This window comes from Cervus elaphus, unplaced genomic scaffold (assembly GCF_910594005.1).
Source record: "Cervus elaphus unplaced genomic scaffold, mCerEla1.1, whole genome shotgun sequence".
NCBI lineage: Eukaryota > Metazoa > Chordata > Mammalia > Artiodactyla > Cervidae > Cervus > Cervus elaphus.
This window is the reverse complement of record NW_025316781.1, coordinates 1177274-1203944: the sequence shown is the minus strand read 5'-3', so window position 1 is coordinate 1203944 and position 26671 is coordinate 1177274.

Genomic DNA, 26671 nt, shown 5'->3' with positions numbered 1-26671 from the left:
GGCATCGTCTCCTTTGGAGGCACTGATCTCCGCATACCTCTGGAGTTTTCAAAGGATTTGAGGCCTCCTGTCGCGATGAGGTCGGGAACTAGGTCTTGCTCTGTGGTCTCCACAGGGGATTCAGACATCCTTTCGTCTTGGGAGATGCAAGACGAGCCTGCATTCCAGTCACTGCAGGGATATCCGGCCTTATTTCGAGTCAGGGCATCGCGGTGTCCATTCCACTTGAGGCCGCAAACTCAGGGTCCCTCTCACATACCTAGAGCTGAGAGAAGCCTCCTCTTGAGGTGCTTGTGGTAAGGTGGTATTCCTCTGGAGTCGAAGCCAGGGACTAACCTCTCATCTCAAGTTGATTTTTGGCCCACGGAGCTCTTTCGTGTTGCTACAGTGACCTCAGGATCCCTCTAGCCTTGAAACAGTGTTCTTGGGGTTTCTCTGGAGTGCCATCAAGGAAATCAAGGCTCCTTTCATGTGTGATGTGCAACACAGAATTGCTCTGCACGCAGTGCAGGGGAATCGGGCCTCATCTTGCGGCGAGGGGCAAATCTCATGGTTTTTCTCGAGTTGCGGCGGGAACCTGGGGTATATTCTCGAGTTACGACGGGGATGGCCCTTCCACCCACGTGTTTCTTCAGCGACGTCAGGACTCCTGCCTAGTTGCGAGGGACAACTCGGGATTCTCCTCGAGGCTTGGCAGGGCAATTGGGACGCCTCTCCAGCTGAGGCGGGAGACCAAGTGTCCCTTTCCAAGTGCCACAGGAATCCTGGGACTCCTATCAAGTTTCACGGGGAGTCAGGCATCGTCTCCTTTGGAGGCACTGATCTCCGCGTACCTCTGGAGTTTTCAAAGGATGTGAGGCTATCGGTCGCGATGAGGTGGGGAACTAAGTCTTTCTCTGTGCTTTCCACAGGGGATTCAGACATCCTTTCGTCCTGGGAGATGCAAGACGAGCCTGCATTCCAGTCACTGCAGGGATATCCGGCCTTATTTCGAGTCAGGGCATCGCGGTGTCCATTCCACTTGAGGCCGCAAACTCAGGGTCCCTCTCACATACCTAGAGCTGAGAGAAGCCTCCTCTTGAGGTGCTTGTGGTAAGGTGGTATTCCTCTGGAGACGAATCCAGGGACTAACCTCTCTTTTCGAGTTGATTTTTGGTCCACAGAGTTCTTTCGTGTTGCTACAGTGACCTCAGGATCCCTCTAGCCTTGGAACAGTGTTCTTGGGGTTTCTCTGGAGTGCCATCAAGGAAATCAAGGCTCCTTTCATGTGTGATGTGCAAGACGGAATTGCTCTGCACGCAGTACAGGGGAATCGGGCCTCATCTCGCATCGAGGGGGAAGTCTCATAGTTTTTCTCGAGTTGCGGCGGGAACCTGGGGTATATTCTCGAGTTACGACGGGGATGGCCCTTCCACCCACGTGTTTGTTCAGCCACGTCAGGACTCCTGCCTAGTTGCGAGGGACAACTCGGGATTCTCCTCGAGGCTTGGCAGGGCAATTGGAACGCCTCTCCAGCTGAGGCGGGAGACCAAGGGTCCCTTTCCACGTGCCACAAGAATCCTGGGACTCCTATCAAGTTTCACGAGGAGTCAGGCATCGTCTCCTTTGGAGGCACTGATCTCCGCGTACCTCTGGAGTTTTCAAAGGATGTGAGGCCTCCGGTCGCGATGAGGTGGGGAACTAGGTCTTTCTCTGTGGTCTCCACAGGGGATTCAGACATCCTTTCTTCTTGGGAGATGCAAGACGAGCCTGCATTCAAGTCACTGCAGGGATATCCGGCCTTATTTCGAGTCAGGGCATCGCGGTGTCCATTCCACTTGAGGCCGCAAACTCAGGATCCCTCTCACATACCTAGAGCTGAGAGAAGCCTCCTCTTGAGGTGCTTGTGGTAAGGTGGTATTCCTCAGGAGTCGAAGCCAGGGACTAACCTTTCATCTCGTGTTGTTTCTTGGTCCACGGAGCTCTTTCGTGTTGCTACAGTGACCTCAGGATCCCTCTAGCCTTGAAACAGTGTTCTTGGGGTTTCTCTGGAGTGCCATCAAGGAAATCAAGGCTCCTTTCATGTGTGATGTGCAACACGGAATTGCTCTGCACGCAGTGCAGGGGAATAGGGCCTCATCTCGCGGCGAGGGGGAAGTCCCATGGTTTTTCTCGAGTTGCGGCGGGAACCTGGGGTATATTCTCGAGTTACGACGGGGATGGCCCTTCCACACACGTGTGTGTTCAGCCACGTCAGGAGTCCTGCCTAGTTGCGAGACACAACTCGGGATTCTCCTCGAGGCTTGGCAGGGCAATTGGGACGCCTCTCCAGCTGAGACGGGAGACCAAGGGTCCCTTTCCACGTGCCACAGGAATCCTGGGTCTCCTATCAAGTTTCACGAGGAGTCAGGCATCGTCTCCTTTGGAGGCACTGATCTCCGCATACCTCTGGAGTTTTCAAAGGATGTGAGGCCTCCGGTCGCGATGAGGTGGGGAACTAGGTCTTTCTCTGTGGTCTCCACAGGGGATTCAGACATCCTTTCATCTTGGGAGATGCAAGACGAGCCTGCATTCAAGTCACTGCATGGATATCCAGCCTTATTTCGCGTCAGGGCATCGCGGTGTCCATTCCACTACAGGCCGCAAACTCAGGGTCCCTCTCACATACCTAGAGCTGAGAGAAGCCTCCTCTTGAGGTGCTTGTGGTAAGGTGGTATTCCTCTGGAGTCGAAGCCAGGGACTAACCTCTCATCTCGAGTTGATTTTTGGCCCACGGAGTTCTTTCGTGTTGCTACAGTGACCTCAGGATCCCTCTAGCCTTGAAACAGTGTTCTTGGGGTTTCTCTGGAGTGCCATCAAGGAAATCAAGGCTCCTTTCATGTGTGATGTGCAACACGGAATTGCTCTGCACGCAGTGCAGGGGAATCGGGCCTCATCTCGTGGCGAGGGGGAAGTCTCATGGTTTTTCTCGAGTTGCGGCGGGAACCTGGGGTATATTCTCGAGCTACGACGGGGATGGCCCTTCCACCCACGTGTTTCTTCAGCGACGTCAGGACTCCTGCCTAGTTGCGAGGGACAACTCTGGATTCTCCTCGAGGCTTGGCAGGGCAATTGGGACGCCTCTCCAGCTGAGGCGGGAGACCAAGTGTCCCTTTCCAAGTGCCACAGGAATCCTGGGACTCCTATCAAGTTTCACGAGGAGTCAGGCATCGTCTCCTTTGGAGGCACTGATCTCCGCGTACCTCTGGAGTTTTCAAAGGATGTGAGGTTATCGGTCGCGATGAGGTGGGGAACTAAGTCTTTCTCTGTGCTTTCCACAGGGGATTCAGACATCCTTTCGTCCTGGGAGATGCAAGACGAGCCTGCATTGAAGTCACTGCAGGGATATCCGGCCTTATTTCGAGTCAGGGCATCGCGGTGTCCATTCCACTTGAGGCCGCAAACTCAGGGTCCCTCTCACATACCTAGAGCTGAGAGAAGCCTCCTCTTGAGGTGCTTGTGGTAAGGTGGTATTCCTCTGGAGACGAATCCAGGGACTAACCTCTCTTTTCGAGTTGATTTTTGGTCCACAGAGTTCTTTCGTGTTGCTACAGTGACCTCAGGATCCCTCTAGCCTGGAAACAGTGTTCTTGTGGTTTCTCTGGAGTGCCATCAAGGAAATCAAGGCTCCTTTCATGTGTGATGTGCAAGACGGAATTGCTCTGCACGCAGTACAGGGGAATCGGGCCTCATCTCGCATTGAGGGGGAAGTTTCATGGTTTTTCTCGAGTTGTGGCGGGAACCTGGGGTATATTCTCGAGTTACGACGGGGATGGCCCTTCCACCCACGTGTTTGTTCAGCCACGTCAGGACTCCTGCCTAGTTGCGAGGGACAACTCTGGATTCTCCTCGAGGCTTGGCAGGGCAATTGGGACGCCTCTCCAGCTGAGGCGGGAGACCAAGGGTCCCTTTCCAAGTGCCACAAGAATCCTGGGACTCCTATCAAGTTTCACGAGGAGTCAGGCATCGTCTCCTTTGGAGGCACTGATCTCCGCGTACCTCTGGAGTTTTCAAAGGATGTGAGGCCTCCGGTCGCAATGAGGTGGGGAACTAGGTGTTTCTCTGTGGTCTCCACAGGGGATTCAGACATCCTTTCTTCTTGGGAGATGCAAGACGAGCCTGCATTCAAGTCACTGCAGGGATATCCGGCCTTATTTCGAGTCAGGGCATCGCGGTGTCCATTCCACTTGAGGCCGCAAACTCAGGGTCCCTCTCACATACCTAGAGCTGAGAGAAGCCTCCTCTTGAGGTGCTTGTGGTAAGGTGGTATTCCTCAGGAGTCGAAGCCAGGGACTAACCTCTCATCTCGTGTTGATTCTTGGTCCACGGAGCTCTTTCGTGTTGCTACAGTGACCTCAGCATCCCTCTAGCCTTGAAACAGTGTTCTTGGGGTTTCTCTGGAGTGCCATCAAGGAAATCAAGGCTCCTTTCATGTGTGATGTGCAACACGGAATTGCTCTTCACACAGTGCAGGGGAATCGGGCCTCATCTCGCGGCGAGGGGGAAGTCTCATGGTTTTACTCGAGTTGCGGCGGGAACCTGGGGTATATTCTCGAGTTACGACGGGGATGGCCCTTCCACACACGTGTGTGTTCAGCCATGTCAGGACTCCTGCCTAGTTGCGAGGGACAACTCGGGATTCTCCTCGAGGCTTTGCAGGGCAATTGGGACGCCTCTCCAGCTGAGACGGGAGACCAAGGGCCCCTTTCCACGTGCCACAGGAATCCTGGGTCTCCTATCAATTTTCACGAGGAGACAGGCATCGTCTCCTTTGGAGGCACTGATCTCCGCAAACCTCTGGAGTTTTCAAAGGATTTGAGGCCTCCTTTCGCGATGAGGTGGGGAACTAGGTCTTTCTCTGTGGTCTCCACAGGGGATTCAGACACCCTTTCGTCTTGGGAGATGCAAGACGAGCCTGCATTCCAGTCACTGCAGGGATATCCGGCCTTATTTCGAGTCAGGGCATCACGGTGTACATTCCACTTGAGGCCGCAAACTCAGGGTCCCTCTCACATACCTAGAGCTGAGAGAAGCCTCCTCTTGAGGTGCTTGTGGTAAGGTGGTATTCCTCTGGAGTCGAAGCCAGGGACTAACCTCTCATCTCGAGTTGATTTTGGGTTCACGGAGCTCTTTCGTGTTGCTACAGAGACCTCAGGATCCCTCTAGCCTTGAAACAGTGTTCTTGGGGTTTCTCTGGAGTGCCATGAAGGAAATCAAGGCTCCCTTCATGTGTGATGTGCAACACAGAATTGCTCTGCACGCAGTGCAGGGGAATCGGGCCTCATCTCGCGGCGAGGGGGAAGTCTCATGGTTTTTCTCGAGTTGCGGCGGGAACCTGGGGTATATTCTCGAGTTACGACGGGGATGGCCCTTCCACCCACGTGTTTCTTCAGCGACGTCAGGACTCCTGCCTAGTTGCGAGGGACAACTCTGGATTCTCCTCGAGGCTTGGCAGGGCAATTGGGACGCCTCTCCAGCTGAGGCGGGAGACCAAGTGTCCCTTTCCAAGTGCCACAGGAATCCTGGGACTCCTATCAAGTTTCACGAGGAGTCAGGCATCGTCTCCTTTGGAGGCACTGATCTCCGCGTACCTCTGGAGTTTTCAAAGGATGTGAGGCTATCGGTCGCGATGAGGTGGGGGAACTAAGTCTTTCTCTGTGCTTTCCACAGGGGATTCAGACATCCTTTCATCCTGGGAGATGCAAGACGAGCCTGCATTGAAGTCACTGCAGGGATATCCGGCCTTATTTCGAGTCAGGGCATCGCGGTGTCCATTCCACTTGAGGCCGCAAATTCAGGGTCCCTCTCACATACCTAGAGCTGAGAGAAGCCTCCTCTTGAGGTGCTTGTGGTAAGGTGGTATTCCTCTGGAGACGAATCCAGGGACTAACCTCTCTTTTCGAGTTGATTTTTGGTCCACAGAGTTCTTTCGTGTTGCTACAGTGACCTCAGGATCCCTCTAGCCTTGAAACAGTGTTCTTGGGGTTTCTCTGGAGTGCCATCAAGGAAATCAAGGCTCCTTTCATGTGTGATGTGCAAGACGGAATTGCTCTGCACGCAGTACAGGGGAATCGGGCCTCATCTCGCATCGAGGGGGAAGTCTCATGGTTTTTCTCGAGTTGCGGCGGGAACCTGGGGTATATTCTCGAGTTACGACGGGGATGGCCCTTCCACCCACGTGTTTGTTCAGCCACGTCAGGACTCCTGCCTAGTTGCGAGGGACAACTCGAAATTCTCCTCGAAGCTTGGCAGGGCAATTAGAACGCCTCTCCAGCTGAGGCAGGAGACCAAGGGTCCCTTTCCACGTGCCACAGGAATCCTGGTACTCCTATCAAGTTTCACGAGGAGTCAGGCATCGTCTCCTTTGGAGGCACTGATCTCCGCGTACCTCTGGAGTTTTCAAAGGATGTGAGGCCTCCGCTCGCGATGATGTGGGGAACTAGGTGTTTCTCTGTGGTCTCCACAGGGGATTCAGACATCCTTGCTTCTTGGGAGATGCAAGACGAGCCTGCATTCAAGTCACTGCAGGGATAGCCGGCCTTATTTCGAGTCAGGGCATCGCGGTGTCCATTCCACTTGAGGCCGCAAACTCAGGATCCCTCTCACATACCTAGAGCTGAGAGAAGCCTCCTCTTGAGGTGCTTGTGGTAAGGTGGTATTCCTCAGGAGTCGAAGCCAGGGACTAACCTCTCATCTCGTGTTGATTCTTGGTCCACGGAGCTCTTTCGTGTTGCTACAGTGACCTCAGGATCCCTCTAGCCTTGAAACAGTGTTCTTGGGGTTTCTCTGGAGTGCCATCAAGGAAATCAAGGCTCCTTTCATGTGTGATGTGCAACACGGAATTGCTCTGCACGCAGTGCAGGGGAATCGGGCCTCATCTCGCGGCGAGGGGGAAGTCTCAGGGTTTTTCTCGAGTTGCGGCGGGAACCTGGGGTATATTCTCGAGTTACGACGGGGATGGCACTTCCACCCACGTGTTCGTTCAGCCACGTCAGGACTCCTGCCTAGTTGCGAGGGACAACTCGGGATTCTCCTCGAGGCTTGGCAGAGCAATTGGAACGCCTCTCCAGCTGAGGCGGGAGACCAAGGGTCCCTTTGCACGTGCCACAAGAATCCTGGGATTCCTATCAAGTTTCTCGAGGAGTCATGCATCGTCTCCTTTGGAGGCACTGATCTCCGCGTACCTCTGGAGTTTTCAAAGGATGTAAGGCCCCCGGTCGCAATGAGGTGGGGAACTAGGTGTTTCTCTGTGGTCTCCACAGGGGATTTAGACATCCTTTCTTCTTGGGAGATGCAAGACGAGCCTGCATTCAAGTCACTGCAGGGATATCCGGCCTTATTTCGAGTCAGAGCATCGCGGTGTCCATTCCACTTGAGGCCGCAAACTCAGGATCCCTCTCACATACCTAGACCTGAGAGAAGCCTCCTCGTGAGGTGCTTGTGGTAAGGTGGTATTCGTCAGGAGTTGAAGCCAGGGACTAACCTCTCATCTCGTGTTGATTCTTGGTCCACGGAGCTCTTTCGTGTTGCTACAGTGACCTCAGGATCCCTCTAGCCTTGAAACAGTGTTCTTGGGGTTTCTCTGGAGTGCCATCAAGGAAATCAAGGCTCCTTTCATGTGTGATGTGCAACACGGAATTGCTCTGCACGCAGTGCAGGGGAATCGGGCCTCATCTCGCGGCGAGGGGGAAGTCTCATGGTTTTTCTCGAGTTGCGGCGGGAACCTGGGGTATATTCTCGAGTTACGACGGGGATGGCCCTTCCACACACGTGTGTGTTCAGCCATGTCAGGACTCCTGCCTAGTTGCGAGGGACAACTCGGGATTCTCCTCGAGGCTTTGCAGGGCAATTGGGACGCCTCTCCAGCTGAGACGGGAGACCAAGGGTCCCTTTCCACGTGCCACAGGAATCCTGGGTCTCCTATCAAGTTTCACGAGGAGTCAGGCATCGTCTCCTTTGGAGGCACTGATCTCCGCATACCTCTGGAGTTTTCAAAGGATTTGAGGCCTCCTGTCGCGATGAGGTCGGGAACTAGGTCTTGCTCTGTGGTCTCCACAGGGGATTCAGACATCCTTTCGTCTTGGGAGATGCAAGACGAGCCTGCATTCCAGTCACTGCAGGGATATCCGGCCTTATTTCGAGTCAGGGCATCGCGGTGTCCATTCCACTTGAGGCCGCAAACTCAGGGTCCCTCTCACATACCTAGAGCTGAGAGAAGCCTCCTCTTGAGGTGCTTGTGGTAAGGTGGTATTCCTCTGGAGTCGAAGCCAGGGACTAACCTCTCATCTCGAGTTGATTTTTGGCCCACGGAGCTCTTTCGTGTTGCTACAGTGACCTCAGGATCCCTCTAGCCTTGAAACAGTGTTCTTGGGATTTCTCTGGAGTGCCATGAAGGAAATCAAGGCTCCTTTCATGTGTGATGTGCAACACAGAATTGCTCTGTACGCAGTGCAGGGGAATCGGGCCTCATCTTGCGGCGAGGGGCAAATCTCATGGTTTTTCTCGAGTTGCGGCGGGAATCTGGGGTATATTCTCGAGTTACGATGGGGATGGCCCTTCCACCCACGTGTTTCTTCAGCGACGTCAGGACTCCTGCCTAGTTGCGAGGGACAACTCGGGATTCTCCTCGAGGCTTGGCAGGGCAATTGGGACGCCTCTCCAGCTGAGGCGGGAGACCAAGTGTCCCTTTCCAAGTGCCACAGGAATCCTGGGACTCCTATCAAGTTTCACGAGGAGTCAGGCATCGTCTCCTTTGGAGGCACTGATCTCCGCGTACCTCTGGAGTTTTCAAAGGATGTGAGGCTATCGGTCGCGATGACGTGGGGAACTAAGTCTTTCTCTGTGCTTTCCACAGGGGATTCAGACATCCTTTCGTCCTGGGAGATGCAAGACGAGCCTGCATTCCAGTCACTGCAGGGATATCCGGCCTTATTTCGAGTCAGGGCATCGCGGTGTCCATTCCACTTGAGGCCGCAAACTCAGGGTCCCTCTCACATACCTAGAGCTGAGAGAAGCCTCCTCTTGAGGTGCTTGTGGTAAGGTGGTATTCCTCTGGAGACGAATCCAGGGACTAACCTCTCTTTTCGAGTTGATTTTTGGTCCACAGAGTTCTTTCGTGTTGCTACAGTGACCTCAGGATCCCTCTAGCCTTGAAACAGTGTTCTTGGGGTTTCTCTGGAGTGCCATCAAGGAAATCAAGGCTCCTTTCATGTGTGATGTGCAAGACGGAATTGCTCTGCACGCAGTACAGGGGAATCGGGCCTCATCTCGCATCGAGGGGGAAGTCTCATAGTTTTTCTCGAGTTGCGGTGGGAACCTGGGGTATATTCTCGAGTTACGACGGGGATGGCCCTTCCACCCACGTGTTTGTTCAGCCACGTCAGGACTCCTGCCTAGTTGCGAGGGACAACTCGGGATTCTCCTCGAGGCTTGGCAGGGCAATTGGAACGCCTCTCCAGCTGAGGCGGGAGACCAAGGGTCCCTTTCCACGTGCCACAAGAATTCTGGGACTCCTATCAAGTTTCACGAGGAGTCAGGCATCGTCTCCTTTGGAGGCACTGATCTCCGCGTACCTCTGGAGTTTTCAAAGGATGTGAGGCCTCCGGTCGCGATGAGGTGGGGAACTAGGTCTTTCTCTGTGGTCTCCACAGGGGATTCAGACATCATTTCTTCTTGGGAGATGCAAGACGAGCCTGCATTCAAGTCACTGCAGGGATATCCGGCCTTATTTCGAGTCAGGGCATCGCGGTGTCCATTCCACTTGAGGCCGCAAACTCAGGATCCCTCTCACATACCTAGAGCTGAGAGAAGCCTCCTCTTGAGGTGCTTGTGGTAAGGTGGTATTCCTCAGGAGTCGAAGCCAGGGACTAACCTTTCATCTCGTGTTGTTTCTTGGTCCACGGAGCTCTTTCGTGTTGCTACAGTGACCTCAGGATCCCTCTATCCTTGAAACAGTGTTCTTGGGGTTTCTCTGGAGTGCCATCAAGGAAATCAAGGCTCCTTTCATGTGTGATGTGCAACACGGAATTGCTCTGCACGCAGGGCAGGGGAATCGGGCCTCATCTCGCGGCGAGGGGGAAGTCTCATGGTTTTTCTATAGTTGCGGCGGGAACCTGGGGTATATTCTCGAGTTACGACGGGGATGGCCCTTCCACACACGTGTGTGTTCAGCCACGTCAGGACTCCTGCCTAGTTGCGAGGGACAACTCGGGATTCTCCTCGAGGCTTGGCAGGGCAATTGGGACGCCTCTCCAGCTGAGACGGGAGACCAAGGGTCCCTTTCCACGTGCCACAGGAATCCTGGGTCTCCTATCAAGTTTCACGAGGAGTCAGGCATCGTCTCCTTTGGAGGCACTGATCTCCGCATACCTCTGGAGTTTTCAAAGGATGTGAGGCCTCCGGTCGCGATGAGGTGGGGAACTAGGTCTTTCTCTGTGGTCTCCACAGGGGATTCAGACATCCTTTCATCTTGGGAGATGCAAGACGAGCCTGCATTGAAGTCACTGCAGGGATATCCGGCCTTATTTCGAGTCAGGGCATCGCGGTGTCCATTCCACTTGAGGCCGCAAACTCAGGGTCCCTCTCACATACCTAGAGCTGAGAGAAGCCTCCTCTTGAGGTGCTTGTGGTAAGGTGGTATTCCTCTGGAGACGAATCCAGGGACTAACCTCTCTTTTCGAGTTGATTTTTGGTCCACAGAGTTCTTTCGTGTTGCTCCAGTGACCTCAGGATCCCTCTAGCCTTGAAACAGTGTTCTTGGGGTTTCTCTGGAGTGCCATCAAGGAAATCAAGGCTCCTTTCATGTGTGATGTGCAAGACGGAATTGCTCTGCACGCAGTACAGGGGAATCGGGCCTCATCTCGCATCGAGGGGGAAGTCTCATAGTTTTTCTCGAGTTGCGGCGGGAACCTGGGGTATATTCTCGAGTTACGACGGGGATGGCCCTTCCACCCACGTGTTTGTTCAGCCACGTCAGGACTCCTGCCTAGTTGCGAGGGACAACTCGAAATTCTCCTCGAAGCTTGGCAGGGCAATTAGAACGCCTCTCCAGCTGAGGCGGGAGACCAAGGGTCCCTTTCCACGTGCCACAGGAATCCTGGTACTCCTATCAAGTTTCACGAGGAGTCAGGCATCGTCTCCTTTGGAGGCACTGATCTCCGCGTACCTCTGGAGTTTTCAAAGGATGTGAGGCCTCCGCTCGCGATGATGTGGGGAACTAGGTGTTTCTCTGTGGTCTCCACAGGGGATTCAGACATCCTTGCTTCTTGGGAGATGCAAGACGAGCCTGCATTCAAGTCACTGCAGGGATAGCCGGCCTTATTTCGAGTCAGGGCATCGCGGTGTCCATTCCACTTGAGGCCGCAAACTCAGGATCCCTCTCACATACCTAGAGCTGAGAGAAGCCTCCTCTTGAGGTGCTTGTGGTAAGGTGGTATTCCTCAGGAGTCGAAGCCAGGGACTAACCTCTCATCTCGTGTTGATTCTTGGTCCACGGAGCTCTTTCGTGTTGCTACAGTGACCTCAGGATCCCTCTAGCCTTGAAACAGTGTTCTTGGGGTTTCTCTGGAGTGCCATCAAGGAAATCAAGGCTCCTTTCATGTGTGATGTGCAACACGGAATTGCTCTGCACGCAGTGCAGGGGAATCGGGCCTCATCTCGCGGCGAGGGGGAAGTCTCAGGGTTTTTCTCGAGTTGCGGCGGGAACCTGGGGTATATTCTCGAGTTACGACGGGGATGGCCCTTCCACACACGTGTGTGTTCAGCCACGTCAGGACTCCTGCCTAGTTGCGAGGGACAACTCGGGATTCTCCTCGAGGCTTGGCAGAGCAATTGGAACGCCTCTCCAGCTGAGGCGGGAGACCAAGGGTCCCTTTGCACGTGCCACAAGAATCCTGGGATTCCTATCAAGTTTCACGAGGAGTCATGCATCGTCTCCTTTAGAGGCACTGATCTCCGCGTACCTCTGGAGTTTTCAAAGGATGTAAGGCCCCCGGTCGCAATGAGGTGGGGAACTAGGTGTTTCTCTGTGGTCTCCACAGGGGATTTAGACATCCTTTCTTCTATGGAGATGCAAGACGAGCCTGCATTCAAGTCACTGCAGGGATATCCGGCCTTATTTCGAGTCAGAGCATCGCGGTGTCCATTCCACTTGAGGCCGCAAACTCAGGATCCCTCTCACATACCTAGAGCTGAGAGAAGCCTCCTCGTGAGGTGCTTGTGGTAAGGTGGTATTCGTCAGGAGTCGAAGCCAGGGACTAACCTCTCATCTCGTGTTGATTCTTGGTCCACGGAGCTCTTTCGTGTTGCTACAGTGACCTCAGGATCCCTCTAGCCTTGAAACAGTGTTCTTGGGGTTTCTCTGGAGTGCCATCAAGGAAATCAAGGCTCCTTTCATGTGTGATGTGCAACACGGAATTGCTTTGCACGCAGTGCAGGGGAATCGGGCCTCATCTCGCGGCGAGGGGGAAGTCTCATGGTTTTTCTCGAGTTGCGGCGGGAACCTGGGGTATATTCTCGAGTTACGACGGGGATGGCCCTTCCACACACGTGTGTGTTCAGCCATGTCAGGACTCCTGCCTAGTTGCGAGGGACAACTCGGGATTCTCCTCGAGGCTTTGCAGGGCAATTGGGACGCCTCTCCAGCTGAGACGGGAGACCAAGGGTCCCTTTCCACGTGCCACAGGAATCCTGGGTCTCCTATCAAGTTTCACGAGGAGTCAGGCATCGTCTCCTTTGGAGGCACTGATCTCCGCATACCTCTGGAGTTTTCAAAGGATTTGAGGCCTCCTGTCGCGATGAGGTCGGGAACTAGGTCTTGCTCTGTGGTCTCCACAGGGGATTCAGACATCCTTTCGTCTTGGGAGATGCAAGACGAGCCTGCATTCCAGTCACTGCAGGGATATCCGGCCTTATTTCGAGTCAGGGCATCGCGGTGTCCATTCCACTTGAGGCCGCAAACTCAGGGTCCCTCTCACATACCTAGAGCTGAGAGAAGCCTCCTCTTGAGGTGCTTGTGGTAAGGTGGTATTCCTCTGGAGTCGAAGCCAGGGACTAACCTCTCATCTAGAGTTGATTTTTGGCCCACGGAGCTCTTTCGTGTTGCTACAGTGACCTCAGGATCCCTCTAGCCTTGAAACAGTGTTCTTGGGATTTCTCTGGAGTGCCATGAAGGAAATCAAGGCTCCTTTCATGTGTGATGTGCAACACAGAATTGCTCTGCACGCAGTGCAGGGGAATCGGGCCTCATGTTGCGGCGAGGGGCAAATCTCATGGTTTTTCTCGAGTTGCGGCGGGAACCTGGGGTATATTCTCGAGTTACGATGGGGATGGCCCTTCTACCCACGTGTTTCTTCAGCGACGTCAGGACTCCTGCCTAGTTGCGAGGGACAACTCTGGATTCTCCTCGAGGCTTGGCAGGGCAATTGGGACGCCTCTCCAGCTGAGGCGGGAGACCAAGTGTCCCTTTCCACGTGCCACAGGAATCCTGGGACTCCTATCAAGTTTCACGAGGAGTCAGGCATCGTCTCCTTTGGAGGCACTGATCTCCGCGTACCTCTGGAGTTTTCAAAGGATGTGAGGCTATCGGTCGCGATGAGGTGGGGAACTAAGTCTTTCTCTGTGCTTTCCACAGGGGATGCAGACATCCTTTCGTCCTGGGAGATGCAAGACGAGCCTGCATTCCAGTCACTGCAGGGATATCCGGCCTTATTTCGAGTCAGGGCATCGCGGTGTCCATTCCACTTGAGGCCGCAAACTCAGGGTCCCTCTCACATACCTAGAGCTGAGAGAAGCCTCCTCTTGAGGTGCTTGTGGTAAGGTGGTATTCCTCTGGAGACGAATCCAGGGACTAACCTCTCTTTTCGAGTTGATTTTTGGTCCACAGAGTTCTTTCGTGTTGCTACAGTGACCTCAGGATCCCTCTAGCCTTGAAACAGTGTTCTTGGGGTTTCTCTGGAGTGCCATCAAGGAAATCAAGGCTCCTTTCATGTGTGATGTGCAAGACGGAATTGCTCTGCACGCAGTACAGGGGAATCGGGCCTCATCTCGCATCGAGGGGGAAGTCTCATAGTTTTTCTCGAGTTGCGGCGGGAACCTGGGGTATATTCTCGAGTTACGACGGGGATGGCCCTTCCACCCACGTGTTTGTTCAGCCACGTCAGGACTCCTGCCTAGTTGCGAGGGACAACTCGGGATTCTCCTCGAGGCTTGGCAGGGCAATTGGAACGCCTCTCCAGCTGAGGCGGGAGACCAAGGGTCCCTTTCCACGTGCCACAAGAATCCTGGGACTCCTATCAAGTTTCACGAGGAGTCAGGCATCGTCTCCTTTGGAGGCACTGATCTCCGCGTACCTCTGGAGTTTTCAAAGGATGTGAGGCCTCCGGTCGCGATGAGGTGGGGAACTAGGTCTTTCTCTGTGGTCTCCACAGGGGATTCAGACATCCTTTCTTCTTGGGAGATGCAAGACGAGCCTGCATTCAAGTCACTGCAGGGATATCCGGCCTTATTTCGAGTCAGGGCATCGCGGTGTCCATTCCACTTGAGGCCGCAAACTCAGGATCCCTCTCACATACCTAGAGCTGAGAGAAGCCTCCTCTTGAGGTGCTTGTGGTAAGGTGGTATTCCTCAGGAGTCGAAGCCAGGGACTAACCTTTCATCTCGTGTTGTTTCTTGGTCCACGGAGCTCTTTCGTGTTGCTACAGTGACCTCAGGATCCCTCTATCCTTGAAACAGTGTTCTTGGGGTTTCTCTGGAGTGCCATCAAGGAAATCAAGGCTCCTTTCATGTGTGATGTGCAACACGGAATTGCTCTGCACGCAGTGCAGGGGAATCGGGCCTCATCTCGCGGCGAGGGGGAAGTCTCATGGTTTTTCTATAGTTGCGGCGGGAACCTGGGGTATATTCTCGAGTTACGACGGGGATGGCCCTTCCACACACGTGTGTGTTCAGCCACGTCAGGACTCCTGCCTAGTTGCGAGGGACAACTCGGGATTCTCCTCGAGGCTTGGCAGGGCAATTGGGACGCCTCTCCAGCTGAGACGGGAGACCAAGGGTCCCTTTCCACGTGCCACAGGAATCCTGGGTCTCCTATCAAGTTTCACGAGGAGTCAGGCATCGTCTCCTTTGGAGGCACTGATCTCCGCGTACCTCTGGAGTTTTCAAAGGATGTGAGGCCTCCGGTCGCGATGAGGTGGGGAACTAGGTCTTTCTCTGTGGTCTCCACAGGGGATTCAGACATCCTTTCATCTTGGGAGATGCAAGACGAGCCTGCATTCAAGTCACTGCATGGATATCCAGCCTTATTTCGCGTCAGGGCATCGCGGTGTCCATTCCACTTCAGGCCGCAAACTCAGGGTCCCTCTCACATACCTAGAGCTGAGAGAAGCCTCCTCTTGAGGTGCTTGTGGTAAGGTGGTATTCCTCTGGAGTCGAAGCCAGGGACTAACCTCTCATCTCGAGTTGATTTTTGGCCCACGGAGTTCTTTCGTGTTGCTACAGTGACCTCAGGATCCCTCTAGCCTTGAAACAGTGTTCTTGGGGTTTCTCTGGAGTGCCATCAAGGAAATCAAGGCTCCTTTCATGTGTGATGTGCAACACGGAATTGCTCTGCACGCAGTGCAGGGGAATCGGGCCTCATCTCGTGGCGAGGGGGAAGTCTCATGGTTTTTCTCGAGTTGCGGCGGGAACCTGGGGTATATTCTCGAGCTACGACGGGGATGGCCCTTCCACCCACGTGTTTCTTCAGCGACGTCAGGACTCCTGCCTAGTTGCGAGGGACAACTCTGGATTCTCCTCGAGGGTTGGCAGGGCAATTGGGACGCCTCTCCAGCTGAGGCGGGAGACCAAGTGTCCCTTTCCAAGTGCCACAGGAATCCTGGGACTCCTATCAAGTTTCACGAGGAGTCAGGCATCGTCTCCTTTGGGGGCACTGATCACTGCGTACCTCTGGAGATTTCAAAGGATGTGAGGCTATCGGTCGCGATGAGGTGGGGAACTAAGTCTTTCTCTGTGCTTTCCACAGGGGATTCAGACAACCTTTCCTCCTGGGAGATGCAAGACGAGCCTGCATTGAAGTCACTGCAGGGATATCCGGCCTTATTTCGAGTCAGGGCATCGCGGTGTCCATTCCACTTGAGGCCGCAAACTCAGGGTCCCTCTCACATACCTAGAGCTGAGAGAAGCCTCCTCTTGAGGTGCTTGTGGTAAGGTGGTATTCCTCTGGAGAAGAATCCAGGGACTAACCTTTCTTTTCAAGTTGATTTTTGGTCCACAGTGTTCTTTCGTGTTGCTACAGTGACCTCAGGATCCCTCTAGCCTTGAAACAGTGTTCTTGGGGTTTCTCTGGAGTGCCATCAAGGAAATCAAGGCTCCTTTCATGTGTGATGTGCAAGACGGAATTGCTCTGCACGCAGTACAGGGGAATCGGGCCTCATCTCGCATCGAGGGGGAAGTCTCATGGTTTTTCTCGAGTTGTGGCGGGAACCTGGGGTATATTCTCGAGTTACGACGGGGATGGCCCTTCCACCCACGTGTTTGTTCAGCCACGTCAGGACTCCTGCCTAGTTGCGAGGGACAACTCGGGATTCTCCTCGAGGCTTGGCAGGGCAATTGGAATGCCTCTCCAGCTGAGGCGGGAGACCAAGGGTCCCTTTCCACGTGCCACAAGAATCCTGGGACTCCTATCAAGTTTCACGAGGAGTCAGGCATCGTCTCCTTTGGAGGCACTGATCTCCGCGTACCTCTGGAGTTTTCAAAGGATGTGAGGCCTCCGGTCGCGATGAGGTGGTGAACTAGGTCTTTCTCTGTGGTCTCCACAGGGGATTCAGACATCCTTTCTTCTTGGGAGATGCAAGACGAGCCTGCATTCAAGTCACTGCAGGGATATCCGGCCTTATTTCGAGTCAGGGCATCGCGGTGTCCATTCCACTTGAGGCCGCAAACTCAGGATCCCTCTCACACACCTAGGGCTGAGAGAAGCCTCCTCTTGAGGTGCTTGTGGTAAGGTGGTATTCCTCAGAGTCGAAGCCAGGTACTAACCTCTCATCTCGTGTTGATTCTTGGTCCACGGAGCTCTTTCGTGTTGCTACAGTGACCTCATGATCCCTCTAGCCTTGAAACAGTGTTCTTGGGGTTTCTCTGGAGTGCCATCAAGGAAATCAAGGCTCCTTTCATGTGTGATGGGCAACACGGAATTGCTCTGCACGCAGTGCAGGGGAATCGGGCCTCATCTAACGGCGAGGGGGAAGTCTCATGGTTTTTCTCGAGTTGCGGCGGGAACCTGGGGTATATTCTCGAGTTACGACGGGGATGGCCCTTCCACCCACGTGTTTGTTCAGCCATGTCAGGACTCCTGCCTAGTTGCGAGGGACAACTCGGGATTCTCCTCGAGGCTTTGCAGGGCAATTGGGACGCCTCTCCAGCTGAGACGGGAGACCAAGGGTCCCTTTCCACGTGCCACAGGAATCCTGGGTCTCCTATCAAGTTTCACGAGGAGTCAGGCATCGTCTCCTTTGGAGGCACTGATCTCCGCATACCTCTGGAGTTTTCAAAGGATTTGAGGCCTCCTGTCGCGATGAGGTGGGGAACTAGGTCTTTCTCTGTGGTCTCCACAGGGGATTCAGACACCCTTTCGACTTGGGAGATGCAAGACGAGCCTGCATTCAAGTCACTGCAGGGATATCCGGCCTTATTTCGAGTCAGGGCATCGCGGTGTCCATTCCACTTGAGGCCGCAAACTCAGGGTCCCTCTCACATACCTAGAGCTGAGAGAAGCCTCCTCTTGAGGTGCTTGTGGTAAGGCGGTATTCCTCTGGAGACGAATCCAGGGACTAACCTCTCTTTTCGAGTTGATTTTTGGTCCACAGAGTTCTTTCGTGTTGCTACAGTGACCTCAGGATCCCTCTATCCTTGAAACAGTGTTCTTGGGGTTTCTCTGGAGTGCCATCAAGGAAATCAAGGCTCCTTTCATGTGTGATGTGCAAGACGGAATTGCTCTGCACGCAGTACAGGGGAATCGGGCCTCATCTCGCATCGAGGGGGAAGTCTCATGGTTTTTCTCGAGTTGCGGCGGGAACCTGGGGTATATTCTCGAGTTACGACGGGGATGGCCCTTCCACCCACGTGTTTGTTCAGCCACGTCAGGACTCCTGCCTAGTTGCGAGGGACAACTCTGGATTCTCCTCGAGGCTTGGCAGGGCAATTGGGACGCCTCTCCAGCTGAGGCGGGAGACCAAGGGTCCCTTTCCAAGTGCCACAGGAATCCTGGGACTCCTATCAAGTTTCACGAGGAGTCAGGCATCGTCTCCTTTGGAGGCACTGATCTCCGCGTACCTCTGGAGTTTTCAAAGGATGTGAGGTTATCGGTCGCGATGAGGTGGGGAACTAAGTCTTTCTCTGTGCTTTCCACAGGGGATTCAGACATCCTTTCGTCCTGGGAGATGCAAGACGAGCCTGCATTGAAGTCACTGCAGGGATATCCGGCCTTATTTCGAGTCAGGGCATCGCGGTGTCCATTCCACTTGAGGCCGCAAACTCAGGGTCCCTCTCACATACCTAGAGCTGAGAGAAGTCTCCTCTTGAGGTGCTTGTGGTAAGGTGGTATTCCTCAGGAGACGAATCCAGGGACTAACCTCTCTTTTCGAGTTGATTTTTGGTCCACAGAGTTCTTTCGTGTTGCTACAGTGACCTCAGGATCCCTCTATCCTTGAAACAGTGTTCTTGGGGTTTCTCTGGAGTGCCATCAAGGAAATCAAGGCTCCTTTCATGTGTGATGTGCAAGACGGAATTGCTCTGCACGCAGTACAGGGGAATCGGGCCTCATCTCGCATCGAGGGGGAAGTCTCATGGTTTTTCTCGAGTTGCGGCGGGAACCTGGGGTATATTCTCGAGTTACGACGGGGATGGCCCTTCCACCCACGTGTTTGTTCAGCCATGTCAGGACTCCTGCCTACTTGCGAGGGACAACTCGGGATTCTCCTCGAGGCTTGGCAGGGCAATTGGAACGCCTCTCCAGCTGAGGCGGGAGACCAAGGGTCCCTTTCCACGTGCCACAAGAATCCTGGGACTCCTATCAAGTTTCACGAGGAGTCAGGCATCGTCTCCTTTGGAGGCACTGATCTCCGCGTACCTCTGGAGTTTTCAAAGGATGTGAGGCCTCCGGTCGCGATGAGGTGGGGAACTAGGTCTTTCTCTGTGGTCTCCACAGGGGATTCAGACATCCTTTCTTCTTGGGAGATGCAAGACGAGCCTGCATTCAAGTCACTGCAGGGATATCCGGCCTTATTTCGAGTCAGGGCATCGCGGTGTCCATTCCACTTGAGGCCGCAAACTCAGGATCCCTCTCACATACCTAGAGCTGAGAGAAGCCTCCTCTTGAGGTGCTTGTGGTAAGGTGGTATTCCTCAGGAGTCGAAGCCAGGGACTAACCTTTCATCTCGTGTTGTTTCTTGGTCCACGGAGCTCTTTCGTGTTGCTACAGTGACCTCAGGATCCCTCTATCCTTGAAACAGTGTTCTTGGGGTTTCTCTGGAGTGCCATCAAGGAAATCAAGGCTCCTTTCATGTGTGATGTGCAACACGGAATTGCTCTGCACGCAGTGCAGGGGAATCGGGCCTCATCTCGCGGCGAGGGGGAAGTCTCATGGTTTTTCTATAGTTGCGGCGGGAACCTGGGGTATATTCTCGAGTTACGACGGGGATGGCCCTTCCACACACGTGTGTGTTCAGCCACGTCAGGACTCCTGCCTAGTTGCGAGGGACAACTCGGGATTCTCCTCGAGGCTTGGCAGGGCAATTGGGACGCCTCTCCAGCTGAGACGGGAGACCAAGGGTCCCTTTCCACGTGCCACAGGAATCCTGGGTCTCCTATCAAGTTTCACGAGGAGTCAGGCATCGTCTCCTTTGGAGGCACTGATCTCCGCATACCTCTGGAGTTTTCAAAGGATGTGAGGCCTCCGGTCGCGATGAGGTGGGGAACTAGGTCTTTCTCTGTGGTCTCCACAGGGGATTCAGACATCCTTTCATCTTGGGAGATGCAAGACGAGCCTGCATTCAAGTCACTGCATGGATATCCAGCCTTATTTCGCGTCAGGGCATCGCGGTGTCCATTCCACTTCAGGCCGCAAACTCAGGGTCCCTCTCACATACCTAGAGCTGAGAGAAGCCTCCTCTTGAGGTGCTTGTGGTAAGGTGGTATTCCTCTGGAGTCGAAGCCAGGGACTAACCTCTCATCTCGAGTTGATTTTTGGCCCACGGAGCTCTTTCGTGTTGCTACAGTGACCTCAGGATCCCTCTAGCCTTGAAACAGTGTTCTTGGGGTTTCTCTGGAGTGCCATCAAGGAAATCAAGGCTCCTTTCATGTGTGATGTGCAACACGGAATTGCTCTGCACGCAGTGCAGGGGAATCGGGCCTCATCTCGTGGCGAGGGGGAAGTCTCATGGTTTTTCTCGAGTTGCGGCGGGAACCTGGGGTATATTCTCGAGCTACGACGGGGATGGCCCTTCCACCCACGTGTTTCTTCAGCGACGTCAGGACTCCTGCCTAGTTGCGAGGGACAACTCTGGATTCTCCTCGAGGCTTGGCAGGGCAATTGGGACGCCTCTCCAGCTGAGGCGGGAGACCAAGTGTCCCTTTCCAAGTGCCACAGGAATCCTGGGACTCCTATCAAGTTTCACGAGGAGTCAGGCATCGTCTCCTTTGGGGGCACTGATCACCGCGTACCTCTGGAGATTTCAAAGGATGTGAGGCTATCGGTCGCGATGAGGTGGGGAACTAAGTCTTTCTCTGTGCTTTCCACAGGGGATTCAGACAACCTTTCCTCCTGGGAGATGCAAGACGAGCCTGCATTGAAGTCACTGCAGGGATATCCGGCCTTATTTCGAGTCAGGGCATCGCGGTGTCCATTCCACTTGAGGCCGCAAACTCAGGGTCCCTCTCACATACCTAGAGCTGAGAGAAGCCTCCTCTTGAGGTGCTTGTGGTAAGGTGGTATTCCTCTGGAGAAGAATCCAGGGACTAACCTTTCTTTTCAAGTTGATTTTTGGTCCACAGTGTTCTTTCGTGTTGCTACAGTGACCTCAGGATCCCTCTAGCCTTGAAACAGTGTTCTTGGGGTTTCTCTGGAGTGCCATCAAGGAAATCAAGGCTCCTTTCATGTGTGATGTGCAAGACGGAATTGCTCTGCACGCAGTACAGGGGAATCGGGCCTCATCTCGCATCGAGGGGGAAGTCTCATGGTTTTTCTCGAGTTGTGGCGGGAACCTGGGGTATATTCTCGAGTTACGACGGGGATGGCCCTTCCACCCACGTGTTTGTTCAGCCACGTCAGGACTCCTGCCTAGTTGCGAGGGATAACTCGGGATTCTCCTCGAGGCTTGGCAGGGCAATTGGAATGCCTCTCCAGCTGAGGCGGGAGACCAAGGGTCCCTTTCCACGTGCCGCAAGAATCCTGGGACTCCTATCAAGTTTCACGAGGAGTCAGGCATCGTCTCCTTTGGAGGCACTGATCTCCGCGTACCTCTGGAGTTTTCAAAGGATGTGAGGCCTCCGGTCGCGATGAGGTGGGGAACTAGGTCTTTCTCTGTGGTCTCCACACGGGATTCAGACATCCTTTCTTCTTGGGAGATGCAAGACGAGCCTGCATTCAAGTCACTGCAGGGATATCCGGCCTTATTTCGAGTCAGGGCATCGCGGTGTCCATTCCACTTGAGGCCGCAAACTCAGGATCCCTCTCACACACCTAGGGCTGAGAGAAGCCTCCTCTTGAGGTGCTTGTGGTAAGGTGGTATTCCTCAGAGTCGAAGCCAGGTACTAACCTCTCATCTCGTGTTGATTCTTGGTCCACGGAGCTCTTTCGTGTTGCTACAGTGACCTCATGATCCCTCTAGCCTTGAAACAGTGTTCTTGGGGTTTCTCTGGAGTGCCATCAAGGAAATCAAGGCTCCTTTCATGTGTGATGGGCAACACGGAATTGCTCTGCACGCAGTGCAGGGGAATCGGGCCTCATCTAACGGCGAGGGGGAAGTCTCATGGTTTTTCTCGAGTTGCGGCGGGAACCTGGGGTATATTCTCGAGTTACGACGGGGATGGCCCTTCCACCCACGTGTTTGTTCAGCCATGTCAGGACTCCTGCCTAGTTGCGAGGGACAACTCGGGATTCTCCTCGAGGCTTTGCAGGGCAATTGGGACGCCTCTCCAGCTGAGACGGGAGACCAAGGGTCCCTTTCCACGTGCCACAGGAATCCTGGGTCTCCTATCAAGTTTCACGAGGAGTCAGGCATCGTCTCCTTTGGAGGCACTGATCTCCGCATACCTCTGGAGTTTTCAAAGGATTTGAGGCCTCCTGTCGCGATGAGGTGGGGAACTAGGTCTTTCTCTGTGGTCTCCACAGGGGATTCAGACACCCTTTCGACTTGGGAGATGCAAGACGAGCCTGCATTCAAGTCACTGCAGGGATATCCGGCCTTATTTCGAGTCAGGGCATCGCGGTGTCCATTCCACTAGAGGCCGCAAACTCAGGGTCCCTCTCACATACCTAGAGCTGAGAGAAGCCTCCTCTTGAGGTGCTTGTGGTAAGGCGGTATTCCTCTGGAGACGAATCCAGGGACTAACCTCTCTTTTCGAGTTGATTTTTGGTCCACAGAGTTCTTTCGTGTTGCTACAGTGACCTCAGGATCCCTCTATCCTTGAAACAGTGTTCTTGGGGTTTCTCTGGAGTGCCATCAAGGAAATCAAGGCTCCTTTCATGTGTGATGTGCAAGACGGAATTGCTCTGCACGCAGTACAGGGGAATCGGGCCTCATCTCGCATCGAGGGGGAAGTCTCATGGTTTTTCTCGAGTTGCGGCGGGAACCTGGGGTATATTCTCGAGTTACGACGGGGATGGCCCTTCCACCCACGTGTTTGTTCAGCCACGTCAGGACTCCTGCCTAGTTGCGAGGGACAACTCTGGATTCTCCTCGAGGCTTGGCAGGGCAATTGGGACGCCTCTCCAGCTGAGGCGGGAGACCAAGTGTCCCTTTCCAAGTGCCACAGGAATCCTGGGACTCCTATCAAGTTTCACGAGGAGTCAGGCATCGTCTCCTTTGGAGGCACTGATCTCCGCGTACCTCTGGAGTTTTCAAAGGATGTGAGGTTATCGGTCGCGATGAGGTGGGGAACTAAGTCTTTCTCTGTGCTTTCCACAGGGGATTCAGACATCCTTTCGTCCTGGGAGATGCAAGACGAGCCTGCATTGAAGTCACTGCAGGGATATCCGGCCTTATTTCGAGTCAGGGCATCGCGGTGTCCATTCCACTTGAGGCCGCAAACTCAGGGTCCCTCTCACATACCTAGAGCTGAGAGAAGTCTCCTCTTGAGGTGCTTGTGGTAAGGTGGTATTCCTCAGGAGACGAATCCAGGGACTAACCTCTCTTTTCGAGTTGACTTTTGGTCCACAGAGTTCTTTCGTGTTGCTACAGTGACCTCAGGATCCCTCTATCCTTGAAACAGTGTTCTTGGGGTTTCTCTGGAGTGCCATCAAGGAAATCAAGGCTCCTTTCATGTGTGATGTGCAAGACGGAATTGCTCTGCACGCAGTACAGGGGAATCGGGCCTCATCTCGCATCGAGGGGGAAGTCTCATGGTTTTTCTCGAGTTGCGGCGGGAACCTGGGGTATATTCTCGAGTTACGACGGGGATGGCCCTTCCACCCACGTGTTTGTTCAGCCATGTCAGGACTCCTGCCTACTTGCGAGGGACAACTCGGGATTCTCCTCGAGGCTTGGCAGGGCAATTGGAACGCCTCTCCAGCTGAGGCGGGAGACCAAGGGTCCCTTTCCACGTGCCACAAGAATCCTGGGACTCCTATCAAGTTTCACGAGGAGTCAGGGATCGTCTCCTTTGGAGGCACTGATCTCCGCGTACCTCTGGAGTTTTCAAAGGATGTGAGGCCTGCGGTCGCGATGAGGTGGGGAACTAGGTCTTTCTCTGTGGTCTCCACAGGGGATTCAGACATCCTTTCTTCTTGGGAGATGCAAGACGAGCCTGCATTCAAGTCACTGCAGGGATATCCGGCCTTATTTCGAGTCAGGGCATCGCGTTGTCCATTCCACTTGAGGCCGCAAACTCAGGATCCCTCTCACATACCTAGAGCTGAGAGAAGCCTCCTCTTGAGGTGCTTGTGGTAAGGTGGTATTCCTCAGGAGTCGAAGCCAGGGACTAACCTCTCATCTCGAGTTGATTTTTGGCCCACGGAGCTCTTTCGTGTTGCTACAGTGACCTCAGGATCCCTCTAGCCTTGAAACAGTGTTCTTGGGGTTTCTCTGCACTGCCATCAAGGAAATCAAGGCTCCTTTCATGTGTGATGTGCAACACGGAATTGCTCTGCACGCAGTGCAGGGGAATCGGGCCTCATGTAACGGCGAGGGGGAAGTCTCATGGTTTTTCTCGAGTTGCAGCGGGAACCTGGGGTATATTCTCGAGTTACGACGGGGATGGCCCTTCCACACACGTGTGTGTTCAGCCATGTCAGGACTCCTTCCTAGTTGTGAGGAACATCTCGGGATTCTCCTCGAGGCTTTGCAGGGCAATTGGGACGCCTCTCCAGCTGAGACGGGAGACCAAGGGTCCCTTTCCACGTGCCACAGGAATCCTGGGTCTCCTATCAAGTTTCACGAGGAGTCAGGCATCGTCTCCTTTGGAGGCACTGATCTCCGCATACCTCTGGAGTTTTCAAAGGATTTGAGGCCTCCTGTCGCGATGAGGTGGGGAACTAGGTCTTTCTCTGTGGTCTCCACAGGGGATTCAGACATCCTTTCGTCTTGGGAGATGCAAGACGAGCCTGCATTCCAGTCACTGCAGGGATATCCGGCCTTATTTCGAGTCAGGGCATCGCGGTGTCCATTCCACTTGAGGCCGCAAACTCAGGGTCCCTCTCACATACATAGAGCTGAGAGAAGCCTCCTCTTGAGGTGCTTGTGGTAAGGTGGTATTCCTCTGGAGTCGAAGCCAGGGACTAACCTCTCATCTCGAGTTGATTTTTGGCCCACAGAGCTCTTTCGTGTTGCTACAGTGACCTCAGGATCCCTCTAGCCTTGAAACAGTGTTCTTGGGGTTTCTCTGGAGTGTCAAGGAAATCAAGGCTCCTTTCATGTGTGATGTGCAACACGGAATTGCTCTGCACGCAGTGCAGGGGAATAGGGCCTCATCTCGCGGCGAGGGGGAAGTCCCATGGTTTTTCTCGAGTTGCGGCGGGAACCTGGGGTATATTCTCGAGTTACGACGGGGATGGCCCTTCCACCCACGTGTTTCTTCAGCGACGTCAGGACTCCTGCCTAGTTGCGGGGGACAACTCTGAATTCTCCTCGAGGCTTGGCAGGGCAATTGGGACGCCTCTCCAGCTGAGACGGGAGACCAAGGGTCCCTTTCCAAGTGCCACAGGAATCCTGGGACTCCTATCAAGTTTCACGAGGAGTCAGGCGTCGTCTTCTTTGGAGGCACTGATCTCCGCATACCTCTGGAGTTTTCAAAAGATGTGAGGCCTGCGGTCGCGATGAGGTGGGGAACTAGGTGTTTCTCTGTGGTCTCCACAGGGGATTCAGACATCCTTTCATATTGGGAGATGCAAGACGAGCCTGCATTCAAGTCACTGCAGGGATATCCGGCCTTATTTCGAGTCAGGGCATCGCAGTGTCCATTCCACTTGAGGCCGCAAACTCAGGATCCCTCTCACACACCTAGGGCTGAGAGAAGCCTCCTCTTGAGGTGCTTGTGGTAAGGTGGTATTCCTCAGAGTCGAAGCCAGGGACTAACCTCTCATCTCGTGTTGATTCTTGGTCCACGGAGCTCTTTCGTGTTGCTACAGTGACCTCAGGATCCCTCTAGCCTTGAAACAGTGTTCTTGGGGTTTCTCTGGAGTGCCATCAAGGAAATCAAGGCTCCTTTCATGTGTGATGGGCAACACGGAATTGCTCTGCACGCAGTGCAGGGGAATCGGGCCTCATCTCACGGCGAGGCGGAAGTCTCATGGTTTTTCTCGAGTTGCGGCGGGAACCTGGGGTATATTCTCGAGTTACGACGGGGATGGCCCTTCCACCCACGTGTTTGTTCAGCCATGTCAGGACTCCTGCGTAGTTGCGAGGGACAACTCGGGATTCTCCTCGAGGCTTTGCAGGGCAATTGGGACGCCTCTCCAGCTGAGACGGGAGACCAAGGGTCCCTTTCCACGTGCCACAGGAATCCTGGGTCTCCTATCAAGTTTCACGAGGAGTCAGGCATCGTCTCCTTTGGAGGCACTGATCTCCGCATACCTCTGGAGTTTTCAAAGGATTTGAGGCCTCCTGTCGCGATGAGGTGGGGAACTAGGTCTTTCTCTGTGGTCTCCACAGGGGATTCAGACACCCTTTCGTCTTGGGAGATGCAAGACGAGCCTGCATTCAAGTCACTGCAGGGATATCCGGCCTTATTTCGAGTCAGGGCATCGCGGTGTCCATTCCACTTGAGGCCGCAAACTCAGGGTCCCTCTCACATACCTAGAGCTGAGAGAAGCCTCCTCTTGAGGTGCTTGTGGTAAGGTGGTAATCCTCTGGAGTCGAAGCCAGGGACTAACCTCTCATCTCGAGTTGATTTTTGGCCCACGGAGCTCTTTTGTGTTGCTACAGTGACCTCAGGATCCCTCTAG